The sequence below is a fragment of the Convolutriloba macropyga genome, chromosome 3, assembly GCF_964194025.1.
Source record: "Convolutriloba macropyga chromosome 3, txConMacr16.3, whole genome shotgun sequence".
Classification (NCBI taxonomy): Eukaryota; Metazoa; Xenacoelomorpha; order Acoela; family Convolutidae; genus Convolutriloba; species Convolutriloba macropyga.
This window is the reverse complement of record NC_134470.1, coordinates 27,419,762-27,434,030: the sequence shown is the minus strand read 5'-3', so window position 1 is coordinate 27,434,030 and position 14,269 is coordinate 27,419,762. Positions and strand designations below refer to the sequence as shown.

The 14,269-nt window shown below is 35.2% G+C and overlaps 1 protein-coding gene across 2 annotated transcripts in view; it reads left to right on the top strand.

The window, feature by feature from the left end:
- Window positions 1-14,269, top strand: part of LOC142336969 (uncharacterized) — an 80,765-nt gene that overhangs the window by 28,750 nt on the left and 37,746 nt on the right. Inside the window, exon 1 of one of the 2 annotated variants that reach the window (XM_075385971.1) lies at window positions 1,125-1,796. The exons of the other annotated variant lie outside the window; for it this stretch is intronic. The gene's annotated coding sequence lies outside the window, so the exon portion shown is untranslated. Of the gene's footprint in view, window positions 1-1,124; window positions 1,797-14,269 lie in introns of those variants that run through there. 2 annotated transcript variants of the gene reach the window in all.

Here is a 14,269-nt window from a genome sequence, read left to right as displayed (position 1 = left end):
ACCCCTATACTGCTTAGGTGAAAAAAGTGAAGTCAACAAAAAATCATTTTTGAGTGCTCTTTCATAGCGCAAAATCCATTTCATGCCATTTCAGGACTTTGAAAAATTTTGAAAATTTTTCGAAATATTTTAAAATTTTTACCTCCACTTGCGCGGCAAAATGAACTTTCCTCACAAACCCAAATGTTACAATTTACATGAATCTGCAAACTCATGAAAATAGTTAAAGTATATTAATCTGCTCCGTGACCAACAAAAATTACAAAGATTTCAGTTTTGCAAAGCGCAAATTTATTGTAGGGGGGGTCCGACCCCCCCCCCCCCCCTACAGTCACTAAGCAAATCACTATACTACTGTTATGCCCCCTTAGCTTTTAAGGTAACATTAATGTAAATTTCAGGTAATTTAAGGTCAGGCAAAAGTACCCTAACGTTTCAGGTAAGTTAAGGCATTATTTCAGGTGAATTTTCCTGAACTTTATTTAGTGTGAAGCGCGAAAATGTCAACGTTTTGAGCATCCCTCTCTGCAAGAGCATCAGTCTGCCCAAAATTGGCCTAACAAAAAGAGGGGCTGGTATATTGCATTTCCGGGCTCCCGATGCATTTAGGGTTGGAAGAATAACCCCAATTTCGTTGGGAGTTAGAGCAATTAAGGTTTGACTTATTTGTTAGGGTAAATTTGTTTCTTGAGTGGCAAATTTACCTTAATTTTAATGTGGCAATGAATCCTCAGTTAATTAGACGCATTTGAAAATCGGAAGCGTTTAGCAGATGGGAATTGGGCAATTGCTTCGGACCAATTCCTGGCAAATTTTGGAAAAATTCAGTTACTCTATAAGTTTTTTGCATCCAAGTGAGAGCGATCCATCAATCTATCATAATAAAAAATGCTGAAAATCATTTCATCAAAAATTTTCCCACTGCAGCCAAGCAAACTTGAAATCAATTGAAAATTAGCATACATTAAGTTTGAAAAAGTATTACCCAGTTCTGGTCCTACTTTTATAGACCTATCTTACTTTGTTTATTCGTTGTCTGGTAATACTTGGAAAAATACACATTTGAAAACATGTAAATCTATCGAACTGCTTCCTTCTAACATTTGGACTAACAGTATTTTGGAGTGTGGATATTAATATACCATTACAGCCTAATAACAATAGATTTTTGCTGGATTTGCTCAAATAATTCATTCATTCCCAACGAGTAGAAAGTAGTCTATGCCTCTATATGTACGTTATTGATTTGGAAATGCTATGTTTATACTCTGCTTTATTTTCCTAGTGTTAATGGAGCTCTGTTTAGTGGTATATAAATATTCAATTGACAATGATCGTGGTCTCAATAGGGGTGCAATTTTAGCCAAATCTCAAAAATATATAAGTTTAGAGTTACACTCTACCACTTCAAAGAGAGCCGCCCTTTCAAATTTAATGTCTATAAAACTCTTTTGCTGTCTGGGCTCTTACCAAAGGCGCAAAGGCGTCTCACCCTAAAATTCTATTCAATTATTGAAAGTCTTTTGAGCACATCTAACATATTATTTACCTAAGAACTGAATTTAATTTTCTTAAAACTCTCCTACCGTAAGTAATAACTTTATTCCAATTTCTGCCATATTTATTTTTCAGTATTACCATAAAGGCGCAGCAAACACAATTCAAGTCGTCCTTTTATCACAATTTTATTCTCACTTTTTGTTCACGCCTTTCTGTGCCTTTTGGGAAAATTGGAGGAGGAGAGCTGGGTTTTATCTCGTCAAGTGGATGCTTCAATCTAGACTAGCATTTTTCACGTTAGTAGCATGCCGCGGGGTCTAGCCTTAATTCAATCAAACACAGGATATTAAAGCTGAGAATTTTTCTATCAGTTCTTTCTCTTTTATTAGCTGACCGACCGGGTAAAGTGACTATATAAAATGGGTCGATAAAAAGCATAAAAAGGATTTCATCATCTTTGAAAACAAAGAAACCACCTTTGTCTATAAAAATTTAGTAGTTTACATTTTACAGCCCAGCGACGCAGAAATCATTCGAGTTGACTTTTCATCACATTATAGTATCATCATTTCATTTTGCCCCTTAAGTCGTTGGCGTGGAAAAATTTCCTGATAATCCATCAACCTATATAACAGAACACGGTAAGTAAGTTTAACACGCGTTGGTGCTAATTCAATCCGATTCTCAACCTACATGAACTACATTTTTCCTTCAAATCCGACAAATATAGAAAAAAGGTCGTTCGGCTTTACAGGGGCTCACAAAAATTTTGTTTTGCTTTTATTTTATGATAGGGTAGCTTTTATGGGTGAATAAAATTAGTCCTGATCGTTTCTTTTGTCTCATCTTTTATAGAATCTCTTGAAATTATAGATACAGAACATAAAACGAATACCTAATTTGTAAGAATTGAGATGTCTGGAAGATAATTTTGTTTGTAATTCTTTGGCAGCTGTATTAATTGATGCTACAAGTACCATTTTTCAAAAAAAATAACTAGGCTAAATTATGCAACTATTTCCAATTTTATGGGACTTTCAACACGTTTGGAACAAGTGTGTTTAATTTAGCTAGATCTAGACAAAATTATATCCGTTTCCTTTTGAATTCAGTTACAGGCACCCTGTGATCAGATGCCTTAATCTCTGTGAAGACGTTTTTGAAGCAAAAATTAGGGTGTCACATTACTCGCTGCTGAGAATTACGCAGAAGACTAGCAAATGGAGTCAACTAATCTTACGAGCAACAAATTATTTTTTTTGCTTTTCAATTTTCCTTGAAAAAATTCACAAAATTGTTTAGTTGCGTTCAAAGCTGTCCTACCCAGGATAGCATTTTTCTGAAGTGTTTGGTTTGAGCAAATTACTAGTTGAATAGAAATAAAATGGTGGCAGGAAAAGCAAATAATTTTTGCACATTGCTGCAATTTTGTGAGTCACTTTTGACAGCATAATTTTTTCTCTTATGATTAGCAATGAGAATGTGGGCATGTTGCCTTAAAAATTATCTCATTCACTAATTTTAACACGTTTTCAAAAAAATTGAAAACCTTGTTTTTCCAAAAAACAATAACTTTTATAATTACTAAATGGAAATCAGATTTTTCAAGATTTTATTTGCATGTCTATGGAATGCTATATATTAATTGTTCCAGAACTGGATTATCATCGCTCGAGGGTAAAAATGCAAAAAACTTTTTTAGCAATGATTATTGTCAAAAACCGAATTTCCAAAGTACAGTTTTAAAACTTTTTGTATCGTCTCATTAAATTTAAAGAAATCTGGTGAAAATTTAATGACATTTTTTGAAAGAGTTTTACATCACAGCCACATTTTAACATTAAATTCCAAACTGGGATAATAAAAATTTCATTATACATTGTATAATTGGCCTCTTGTCGGTTGGTGAACATTTGAATCAAAACCAAAAATAATTTGATAGTTTGAATGAAAGTGTTTTGTTTTAACGAAGAAACATTGGTACAGAAATTTGTATAGCAAGGCCTTTGGCCGTACAAAAGTAAAGGTTGTCGCTAAGTTGTGCAGAATTCTATAAAGGTTTGTTCTTCGGGGTTGTTCTTTGTAGAGTCAAAAATTGTTTGAGTGCTGTACTAATTACTAGAAAAGAATTATTGGCATTCAAAAAATATTCCAGATACTTTCAATAAACATGGAGATTTGAGCTATTGACAAACCCGGGTCAAGGTTTTTGGGTAAATTTTCGTAAGAAATGCGGTGAATGCGGTGAATTTTCGTAAGAAATGCGGTGATTGCGGTGAATGCGGTGAAAAAAATAATTCACCGCTTTTCACCGCATTTCTTACAAAAATTCACCACCCAATTCACCGCATTTCTTACAAAAATTCACCGCATAGACTATTATGGCAAATTAATGTAAGAAATGCGGTGAATGCGATGAATGCGGTGAAAAAAAATAATTCACCGCTTTCTCTCAAGCGGTGAATTATTGTTTTTCACCGCTAGATGCGGTGAAAAAAAATAATTCACCACATTTCACCGCATTTCTTACAAAAATTCACCGCATTTGCTTTCCAACGTTTACTCAATCTGATTTAAATTCACGAGAAATGCCAAGGTAGTACGTGACAGTTGGCGCAGTGGAATAAGCAGCTGAAGGCATGTAGGAGGTCAGAGGTTCGAACCCCTGTGGGGACGATACATTTTGTAAGAATATTGAGAACGCGGTGAAAATAAATAATTCACCGCGATTCACCGCATTCACCGCAAAAAGATGTAAGAAATACGCGGTGAAAATTATTTTTTTTCACCGCATTTCACCGCATTTCTTACGAAAATTCACCGCCAAACCTCGACCCGGGAACCAATTCAGCGGAAATTATGCCATTTTTTTTAAAGAAAGACAACTTTATTCAGAAAGAGCTAAAACAATTACATCGTTGCTAGGGCTCTGGCTCAGACTGTAGATAGTCAAAAACAGTGGCTGGAAAACCGCTTCAAAAACAAGCAGAATCGCAAAAGAAACTGCTTTTTTCTGACTAATTGTGATACACGTTTACACTTTATTACTCAATGTCGTTTTTCAGAAAAGATCCAACGAGTGCTGACAAACATTAAGTGTGAAATATTGGTCGGCATTGAAAAGTCAATGATTGAATTTTCTGACCGCAAGTTAACATATCAATTTGTTGAGATGTCAAACTTAAAAAAAATTATGTACAAGGCGCCTGGAATTTCATTTTGAAACTAAAATACACAAAGTATTCAACCGTTTTTGATTATGTTTTTTCGGCACAGTTGTTCGATCTTTGAAGAACTCGAAAGCACTGATAGAGGTAAAAATAAGTGGAAGGTTCAAAATATTGAAAAATTTGGAGAAAATCATACATTATCATTTGAAAGCCTAAGAACAGATCAAAGTGAGTTTTAGAAAATGTGTTCAAAAATTGATACCGCTGAATTGAGAACCAGAGGATGCAGTGTTTTTGGTCTTGCACACACACAATCACACACACTCACACTCACGTATACACTTACACACACACCCAGGCACACACGCACTCACACAAACACACACATTTACACGCACACACACGAAAAAACCCACACACACAAACACACATACACACGCGCGCTCAAGCACCTACACTCACACGCACACACAGATAATTTAAATATGGCATATATCATACCAGGTAAGCATTCGATCATATTACTCATAGGTCATCTACATCAAAGTTCTCGACGATCAACGAATATCGATTGAAGATTTAAAAATTCATATTCAAAAATGTTTAAATGGTATTTTTTGATTTGGACAAGCCAGAGATGCTTATTTGGCAAAACGAATAAGTCTCCTTTTTTAATTCTTTACAACAGTTTTTTCCACAAAATGTGACGTTCAAAGACTGTCAAATTAAAAAAAGTCTATATTCGCTGGACAATCCGATAATATCACTCCTAGTTTTATACGCAAACGATAAAGATGAACTAAACTTGCTACATGGGAGTGCGTAGTGCATCTGCAAACTGAAATTGCAACTGAACAACTGACGATTATTATTTATGTCCAGAAGAAAATTTTGATTATAATGAATAAAAACAAACATTTTCTGTTGATGAAGTGGAACAAATGAAACAAAAGTACGACGTGCCTGTAAAGTTTTGCCAAAGAACTGCACTTCTGGTATTGTTTCTGAGGGATTGTCGCTTTTATATGTTTTGCACACACTATTCTTCGTTGTCGTAGATTATCGGATGATTTTATTATTGGTATGAACCTTAATACTATACATTTTAAACTCTATGCTGAATTTTCACTGTCTCAGAGACATTCTGTACACAAAACGTGATTCACTTTCCGCTGACTTCTTTTTCGATCTTTTCGTATTTTCCGTTTGCTGATGATTTTACTCTGCTTGTGATTCGAAATTTTGTTTTGTTTAGTCGCCGTTATCACTTTTTTCACTTTTATATTGTTTCATTTTATATCGTTCATGAATGTTCTTTTGTAGAATTTCTAATTGGAAGCGGCGAAGCAAAAAATAAGAGTGTGTCGAGTAATTTAACTCTTAGATATCTAAGTTGCTGATCAATCTCGTTTTGTTTGGTTTTTATAACAGAGCAAAAGTTTTCTTCAGTTTCAGTAACAGAGTTTAAGGATTCTTTTGGCTTCTCAACTAACATTTTGCGTCAAAATTCTGAGTTTTTATTTGACGTTTTTCTTTTTGATGTGTAATTGGGTTTTAACTGTTGTAGAATGAAAGAAAGTTGCACTCTGAATATAGCCATCTCGCGTTGTTTGTTTATAAAACACGCAATACGCTATTTTTGTTCAGTTTTTGTACTTTGGTAGGTACCATCGATAAGTCTGTTGAAACCACAAGTACGTTCTTTAGGGGCACAAATTCTTTTGTTCATCCTATTTCGATGAGCTTTAATTAAATCCTAACGAGAACTCTATTGATCATCCAAACTAAGACGATCAGAAAAAAAATCAATTTGCATCATTAGTTAGATCTCGTACCAGTTTCATTTGACTTGTTTGAACCCAGTTATTTTGTGATATACCAATATATTTATACTTACCCATATATACGGGTATGATTCTACATTCCTGCTATCCTCTGATGGTCTTATAATAGTTTTTTGTATCAACAATATCGGAAGATTATAGCAACACAATTTTTTCAAAAAAAATAAATACTTTAATATGCGGCCCAATCTTTTGTGTTTTTAGTTTTACATTAGCAAACGGGCTGGATATTTATAATCATATCTCTTCTTTGGCGCCTATATAAATTTCTGTTCATTTATCTTTTTTATTCCAACATTTCTATAGGTTTGTTCAGTTTGTGCACCAAAAATAAGTAGCCGATTTTCTCATTTAATGTATGATATAATCTGAAAATTGCAGGCAAATTATTGCGGTGATGCCCCAACGCGCTTGAAGTGCTTCTAACGACTCGTCACTTGAAAGTTCTTCTAGCTTTATAATCTTTAAAGGCAAGGCTGGCTTACGTTTTTGCTGTGTTTACGATAATAAGAGCATACGGCGAATCTACCTAAATACTGGTAGTAAATCCATTTAGTCAATGAAATGATCACTCAAATTATAATCAAGAATACCCAATTTTTCGGTGGTTGGACTGTTAAAAAGGATCCGTTAAGTTCAAAATTTTCCAAAATTTGCACGTGCTTTAGTTCTGTTTCCTATCAATTTCGGATCTATTCTGTTTGCCACCCCCAGCTTAGTGAGCATAAATCTTTTATTACCCCCAGGTTCACGTTCTATTTTCTTACATAGTAACGTGCTATATATCAACCCGGACCCGAGTGTCATAGAGTTTCAGGGCTGAAACATTGAAATTCAATTGTAAGCAGCACTGGACCATTGCTATTCAAGTATACAAGCTTTATTCAGTCTTTGCAGAGAGCAAACAGTATCACGAGCCATGTACCAGTCTGTCCAGTTAAACTTACAGACTGCCTCTAACATGAACATGGCTAATATCAGACTTCACTTGAACTGAGCAGTGCTAATTACCAGCCTTGTACCAATTCAGCCTAACCAGCGAAGTTCAGTGTAAATTAATTATCGTTCGAAAATTTCGAATCGCACTCATGCTCAGTTACAGTTACATGGTTAATCCCGGTTAGCTCTGCTTCAATTCAATAAATCTGCTTCGATAGGTGACAAGAGCCGCATTTCTTGACGCATAGATGAACCCGCTGATGCGCGCAACAATACAACATCCCCCAAACACACCCCCCCCCAGTTTTGAAATCTTCATCCATCGCAGTCGCAGTTCAGTAACTCCCTGTGAACTCGCGAAGTAATTCGGTAAAAAACAGTAATTGCGAGTTTTCGCAATACATCTGGTTGTACAACTGACGAGGTCCGGGTTAGTCTGGTTCACGTTTCAGTTAATGGCAGATCACCTCACGAACTCTGTCAGCAGCGTCCACCGCTGCCGTTGTTCGCAGGTACAGGTACGGGGTGAGTTCAGTTGCAAACAGGGGTACCCCGAAGGCTGTAAGAAGAGTTTGTATAAACTATATAGGGCAAGAAGTGAGTGCATATGATAGGAATGAGCCCGTGTAACGAGCACGGATTGGTAACGGAAGAGACTTCATGGAATGGGGAATTATAAATTAACAAGAGACTTGTAAATTATAATTATAGTAAATTATAAATAAATTATAATTTGTAATTTATAAATTGTCAATTATAAATTGTAATTTATAAATTGTCAATTATAAAATATAAATAAAGGAATACTTGAAGTATAAATTATAAACTAGACTTGAATAGAACGAATTGGAACGATTTCAAGGTGGGGCGTTTCAAAGAACGTTTCAAGGTGGGGAGACTTGCTTACTTGTGTACTAGCTACATTATACTAGTATACTAGCTATATTATGAGTTGCTTACTAGCTATATTATATTATAGTAGTACAGAATAACATGCTTTTATGTATCAGAACATTAAGTTTGCATTTCACGCAGGGCTTTAAATCGCGTCATTGAAGTTAGTTTGATCGAAATTAAAAGGGACGCTGAGTGTATTTATTTGCGGTGAGTGTATTTGGCGGGTAAACAAACTGGTAATTAGCTCTGCTCAGTGCGAGTGAATTCGGATAATTAGCAATGTTCAGATTGAGGGCATTCGGTAAGTGATACTTGACAGACAAAGCGAAGATTTGTGAGTACATGTATGACTCATCAGCGTGTCTATAAACCAGTCTGTAAATTAAAAACTGGAACATGTTCAGAAAAATTGGCAGTTCAAAATCCATGCTGAAAAATGAATGAATTAGTGCTGAATTTAACTGACTACCAGATCCGGGAACATATAATTTGTAACTGTGGGTCATAAAAAACACGGGGGGGGGGGAAACAGAATAGATCATCAACTTCTATTGATTAAGTTCAGGTAATTTGATATAGGTGTTAAGATGATCTCACGTGTAATTTTTTTTTATATCTATATGCGTGCTGACTTTTACGTGTTATTTTATTTCTTAAAATTGGGGAATAATTTAAAATATTCCTTCTAGGGGAATAATCTGAAGGAGGAAGAGCCAACGGTAATTAAGAACCAAAAAGACGGTGGTCGGGCAAATATGCTTGGACTCATGAGCAGATTTGGTGATAGCTATTTATGCTAAAAACTATTTTCAAAATGTTTTGTTATTTTTTGACGAGGTCTTTAAGTGTCTTGGAAGTTATTATAATAAAATGAAAGTATTGGTTGGAAAAAGATCAAAGATTGTTCGAAAGCATTAGTTTTTGTACTTTTAGTCTGATCTCAGTTGGGGGGGGGGCATCATTTTATTAGAGCTGGCACCATGTTTCAAAAATATGAGAAGTAAGGTTAGAGTACTATATAAAAGTACGATTGCTTTCTATTTTCTTTTGGAATTGTTATGATTTACAATTAAGCAGTGTTCTGTCAAAAACTGTCACCAATATATGTTCAAGTTCATCAAAAAGCTTTTGAGTGCGCACTTAAACACCTGTAACTTTCTGATTGCACGCGTTATTATTCTAGCAAGGTCATGGTTGCTTTATAATGCTGGCAGTTAATTATGATGAAAAGGAGAGCCATTACACCTTCTGCTCTTTAATGAATTGTCACAGTTTCACTCTTTTAATTTTCTTCAATGAGTCGTGTTTGCCCTGTGATGAGTTTTTGCCCATCAATGACTTTTTGCCCATCAATTTTTGGCTGTTGTCAGCTCAACGTTTTGATTCACTTGCATGGCAATTCTCGTTATCTGGTTAGTTTTTTCCTTTTTTGAAAATTTAAATTTCTATCATATTAACCGCGCAATTTTGTACGAGATTGCTTTATGAACCCGATAACACAAACAATTTAATGTCTTCTCAAACCTTCTGATGGTGATTTTATCTTTCATCTGTGTTTGGAACTTAATGAGGGTTGGTGAAGCGTTTATGGGGCAACTCAATTTTGATTGGGAAAGGAAAATTAGTGTCTTTTTTGCTTGAGTAGGATGTCAACCTTTTGTTGAAAATGGTTTTATTGACGCGGTACGAGACTCAAGTCTTTACCACTATTTCGCAAGTATAATGCAGGTCTTGAATTTAAAAAAAATAATGTGGATAATGTCATGTTCCATTTCTTTATATTTTTTGGTGAAATAATGGCCAACAATTGACTTATGAAGATGGAGTATTGTGAGAAATTGAGGCGTAATTAAAGCAATTCAAAGCTTGAAGTTAAAGGAATCTTTTTATAGTAGCAAAATCAAGCAGCCGTTGTCGAAACTAGTACGTTTTACCATCCCTTATGGCGCGTTTTTTCTTTGAAATAAGTTTTTGGGAGAACGAGACATTTAGATTTTTTTTCAGTCTTGAAAAATAAAATTTGACCGAACTCTCTGATAATTTTCGTGCTTCATGGTTCACAGTTGTCAGGGTTTATTCAACATTTTACGCAAGTTTTGTCAGTGCTGGGGTGAGACTTGAATCAGGACTGCCCATATTCTATAATGTGAAAAAAACAGACCTTTGAGACCTCAGTTATCCCAAAATTGTATTTTCTCCGAATCAACATTAATTACGACTTGCGTTCAGTTCAGCAAAGTCTTTTGTCAAAATTTTCAATAAAAAACATTGTGGTTGTAAAACAATTTTATAACTAAATGTGCAATGAGAGCTCGTTGGCAGAATTATTCATAATGATAAAACGTTTTATCTGTCGTTTCGGAAAGCTAGGATTAGCTCGTCTGAATAGTTTTGTTCCCAATTATATTGAAACTTTCAAGAAATGAAACTTGATGATGATGAAGAAACCCATCTAATTCATAAGAATTGTTATTTCTCTAAAACTTTTGTCAAGAACTCGCAACTATTCCAACTTTTATGGGAAGCCAAACTGATCCGAAGATTTTGATTTTATACATTTAACACTTTTAATTAGGATATCATTTCTCCTCAATGTCTCAATTGTTTTTGTAAATACAAAAAAATATGACAAGCGTGTTTTAGATAGGTAAAATCAAAAAGATTAATCAGTCCTTCTGAGACGTGCAATTCAGGCGAAACCAAGGCCAGTAATTGAATTGAATTGGTCAAATAGTAATGAGTAGAGCGTAAATTTATTTCCGGGATAATGTTACAATAGGTTTCAAAATGTGGAAAATTGCAGAACATCTTATAGATCCGAAAATTCAATAATCATCTTCTAATCTTTGCAATAAAATTTCAGTCAAAAGTAAAAACAACTGTTGATTTCGCCTTCTCGTGTTTTTACCTAATTGAGAATGAACAAGAAATTTATGTGCTTTAATTTAAAGTTCACATTTGTCAAGTTTCAATGACAACTGCTTTCAGAATTTGCCAGTTCTGGAATGAGGCTGGAATCAGGAATGCCATATTTTATATTGTGAAGAAAACCAGAGCTTTGATGTTTCAATTTTTCCAGAATTGCATTTTCTCTTAATCAACACTAATAACCAGTTGAGCTCAGTTCAGCACAGTATCTTGTCAAAACTGCAATGCAAAGTTTTTTTTTGTTAAAAAACAAATTTATAACCCAAATGTGGAATGAGAGCTCGTAATCAGAGGTATTCATAATGATAACTCTGTGTCAATGGGGAAACTTTGTCTGTGTCGCTCGGGAAAGCTAAGATTTGTCTGTCTTATTACTTCTGTTCCCATTTACATTGGAACATCAATAAAAAAGTGATGATAGAGATACCCATTTCCAGACAATTCTTTGTTGTTTTGAAATACTTTAATATGGATGACCATATCCCATCTGTATCAACAATCGAAGAAGACAAACAAACAGTTTCTCAGTCAAAAGAGAGTTGAGAAATTTAGTTAGAATAGTCCAGAGGTTCTTGCGGAAATCTCATACAAACGTATGGCGCAGAAAAAGGGATCATACAATTCCTTGCTCAGAAGTGGACCATTATATCGGAAGACGTTGTCATGTTTCCGCTGCGACAGTTACTTAAAGCTGCACCACTAAAACCAGATAGACAGATGAAACCTCAGGTTGGTGTTTTTATGTTTTAATTCCCTGTTTTGTTGTCCCCACTTACAACTAGAATCAAAATACTTTTGCAGCTGGTTTACCAAATACAAATTAAGCATAGCGAGAGCTCGTCACAAGAGAACCAATAACTTAAGTCAATTGCCTTTTTCTGTGCCAATGCCTCAACGGCAGCCATGACAGCTGTTGCTAATTGTCCTACAATTGATAGCCGCACCGGTCAACGAAGATCTCATTGGGAAAGTGCAAAGATGCGCCCAAAAAACAAATAAGATTTTCAAAGATGGAATTAGCTCTGACTGTTTTTGAGTGCATTTCCTTCGAATGAATCAAAGACAATCAACCGTCATTGTCAATCAGCTGAGTTTTTTTCTTTTTTCAATTTTTGTAAGTTTAGCAGTGTCATCAAATATCAACGTCTTTCAAATCTGCGGATCACGGAAAATGGAGGTTGCGGCACTCAACCAAATGAAACGAAGCAGAAATGACTTCAATTTAATAAAAATTCCCACAGGTTTGAGTCGTCATGGAATGAGATGAGCAAACAGCCACGAGCTAGATGTAGTGTAGCGACAACAAGTGCAAAAACATTGAATCCTGTAGTCGATGCAGACAGGTTTTTCGACTGGAAAAAATTACTTCCTACACTCAATCTCATTTTTTTCACACAACTGAAAGATTCACTTATCAACGCTTACCAAATAGTTATCTCAAGAAACTTTCTCAAGAAAATTCTTTCTGTTACAATTTGCACTAATGCAATTTAATCACAAAAAATTAAAGTTTTGCACGCCGAGGGCACACTTTCTTCTTCAATTGGATTCGGCCCAATAATTATTTGTCCACCAGTCAACAAAATTGGAAGAAACATTGAGAATCAATGAAAGCCTTCAATAAAGCAACTTCTTTGTGTTACAGACTTTCTCAGGAATTGGAAGCATGGAATTATATCGTTTCTTAAGTCGACGCTTTGACACAAACGAATTCAGTCAATCATAATTTCAGTGCCCAGCTTTTGTTTTCCAACAGCAGAAACGCAGATCTCTGATGTTAATTTTTGTGCAGACGTTTTTGGTCCTGTTTACAGTGAGGATTCGGAGCGCTAAAAAACTATATTATGATGTTTACATGCATTGTGCAGCGTCTAATTAATTTGGAATAGTGACCAGACCAAAACATAGATTCGGTGTGTAAGGTTGCGAGAATATTGTGCTGTCATCAACGCCATCCCCAAATACTTTTCACAACGGCAAAATGTTTAGCGGCGACTGTGAAATTCCAAAGGTGATTGTTTAAGCTCTGGATAATGACCAGTTCAACTGAGCCCCAGCAGTCGCAAAAACAACGGGGATAATTAGCGCTCCATAGGGCCTACATTTCGGCGGTGCCTTTGCGATTTTGCTCCAGAACACCAAAAGAACGCCCTTACTCTTCTCTTGACACCATTTTTTTGTTATCCAGCGTCCCGTCAACATTTTGCCATCAGGACATTTTAAAATTTGACAATCTACAAGCTTGAAGTCATTGAAGAACGCGCAGAAGCGGATGCAACATGTATAGTGACGTTTGGTGAAAAATATCTCCCGAACCACATCAAACACCGAAAATTGACCTCTTAATATGATTGACATTGTCTCTATGTTAGTATAATGAACACCAATAGGCCACTAAGAGTCAAGGTGACAACTGTAGGACGAGATGGAGAAATGATTGTCGTAAAGGTAAAAACGTCTTCAGGCACTTAGTTTCGCCCTTTTTCCGGACTTGTATACCTTTTTCTCTCTAGTATTGTTCTTTTGATTATGGTTTTTATGCCCCAGTTTCAGGCGAAGTGGATTATATCCAACCCCTTGGATCCCACAAAAATATTTTTCAACTGATGAAAATGTTCTGAAGTCAGATTATTTTATAAAGAATAGGACAGGCCAGTCTCCAGCAAACTGTTTTTCGATTTGTCCTTTTGTCCCTGGACCATTTTCCGATTGACCTTAAAATTTTCAGGAAAGGAAACTTGATGATCATAAAGAAAACCCCACTTAAAATATCAAAATTAATTTTTTCGCTAAAAAAATTGTCAAGAAGACACAACTGTAGCATCAAAATTAGGAAGCAAAACTTATTAAAAGATATTGTAATGATACTTAGTGCTTTTTAATCATGCCATAAGAGTTGAAAATGAGTTAATTGCATCAGTGAAATTGCAAAAAATTGTTCCAATCAAAACCCTAGAAATCAACTTTCGTTACAAATAGTAATAAATGTTG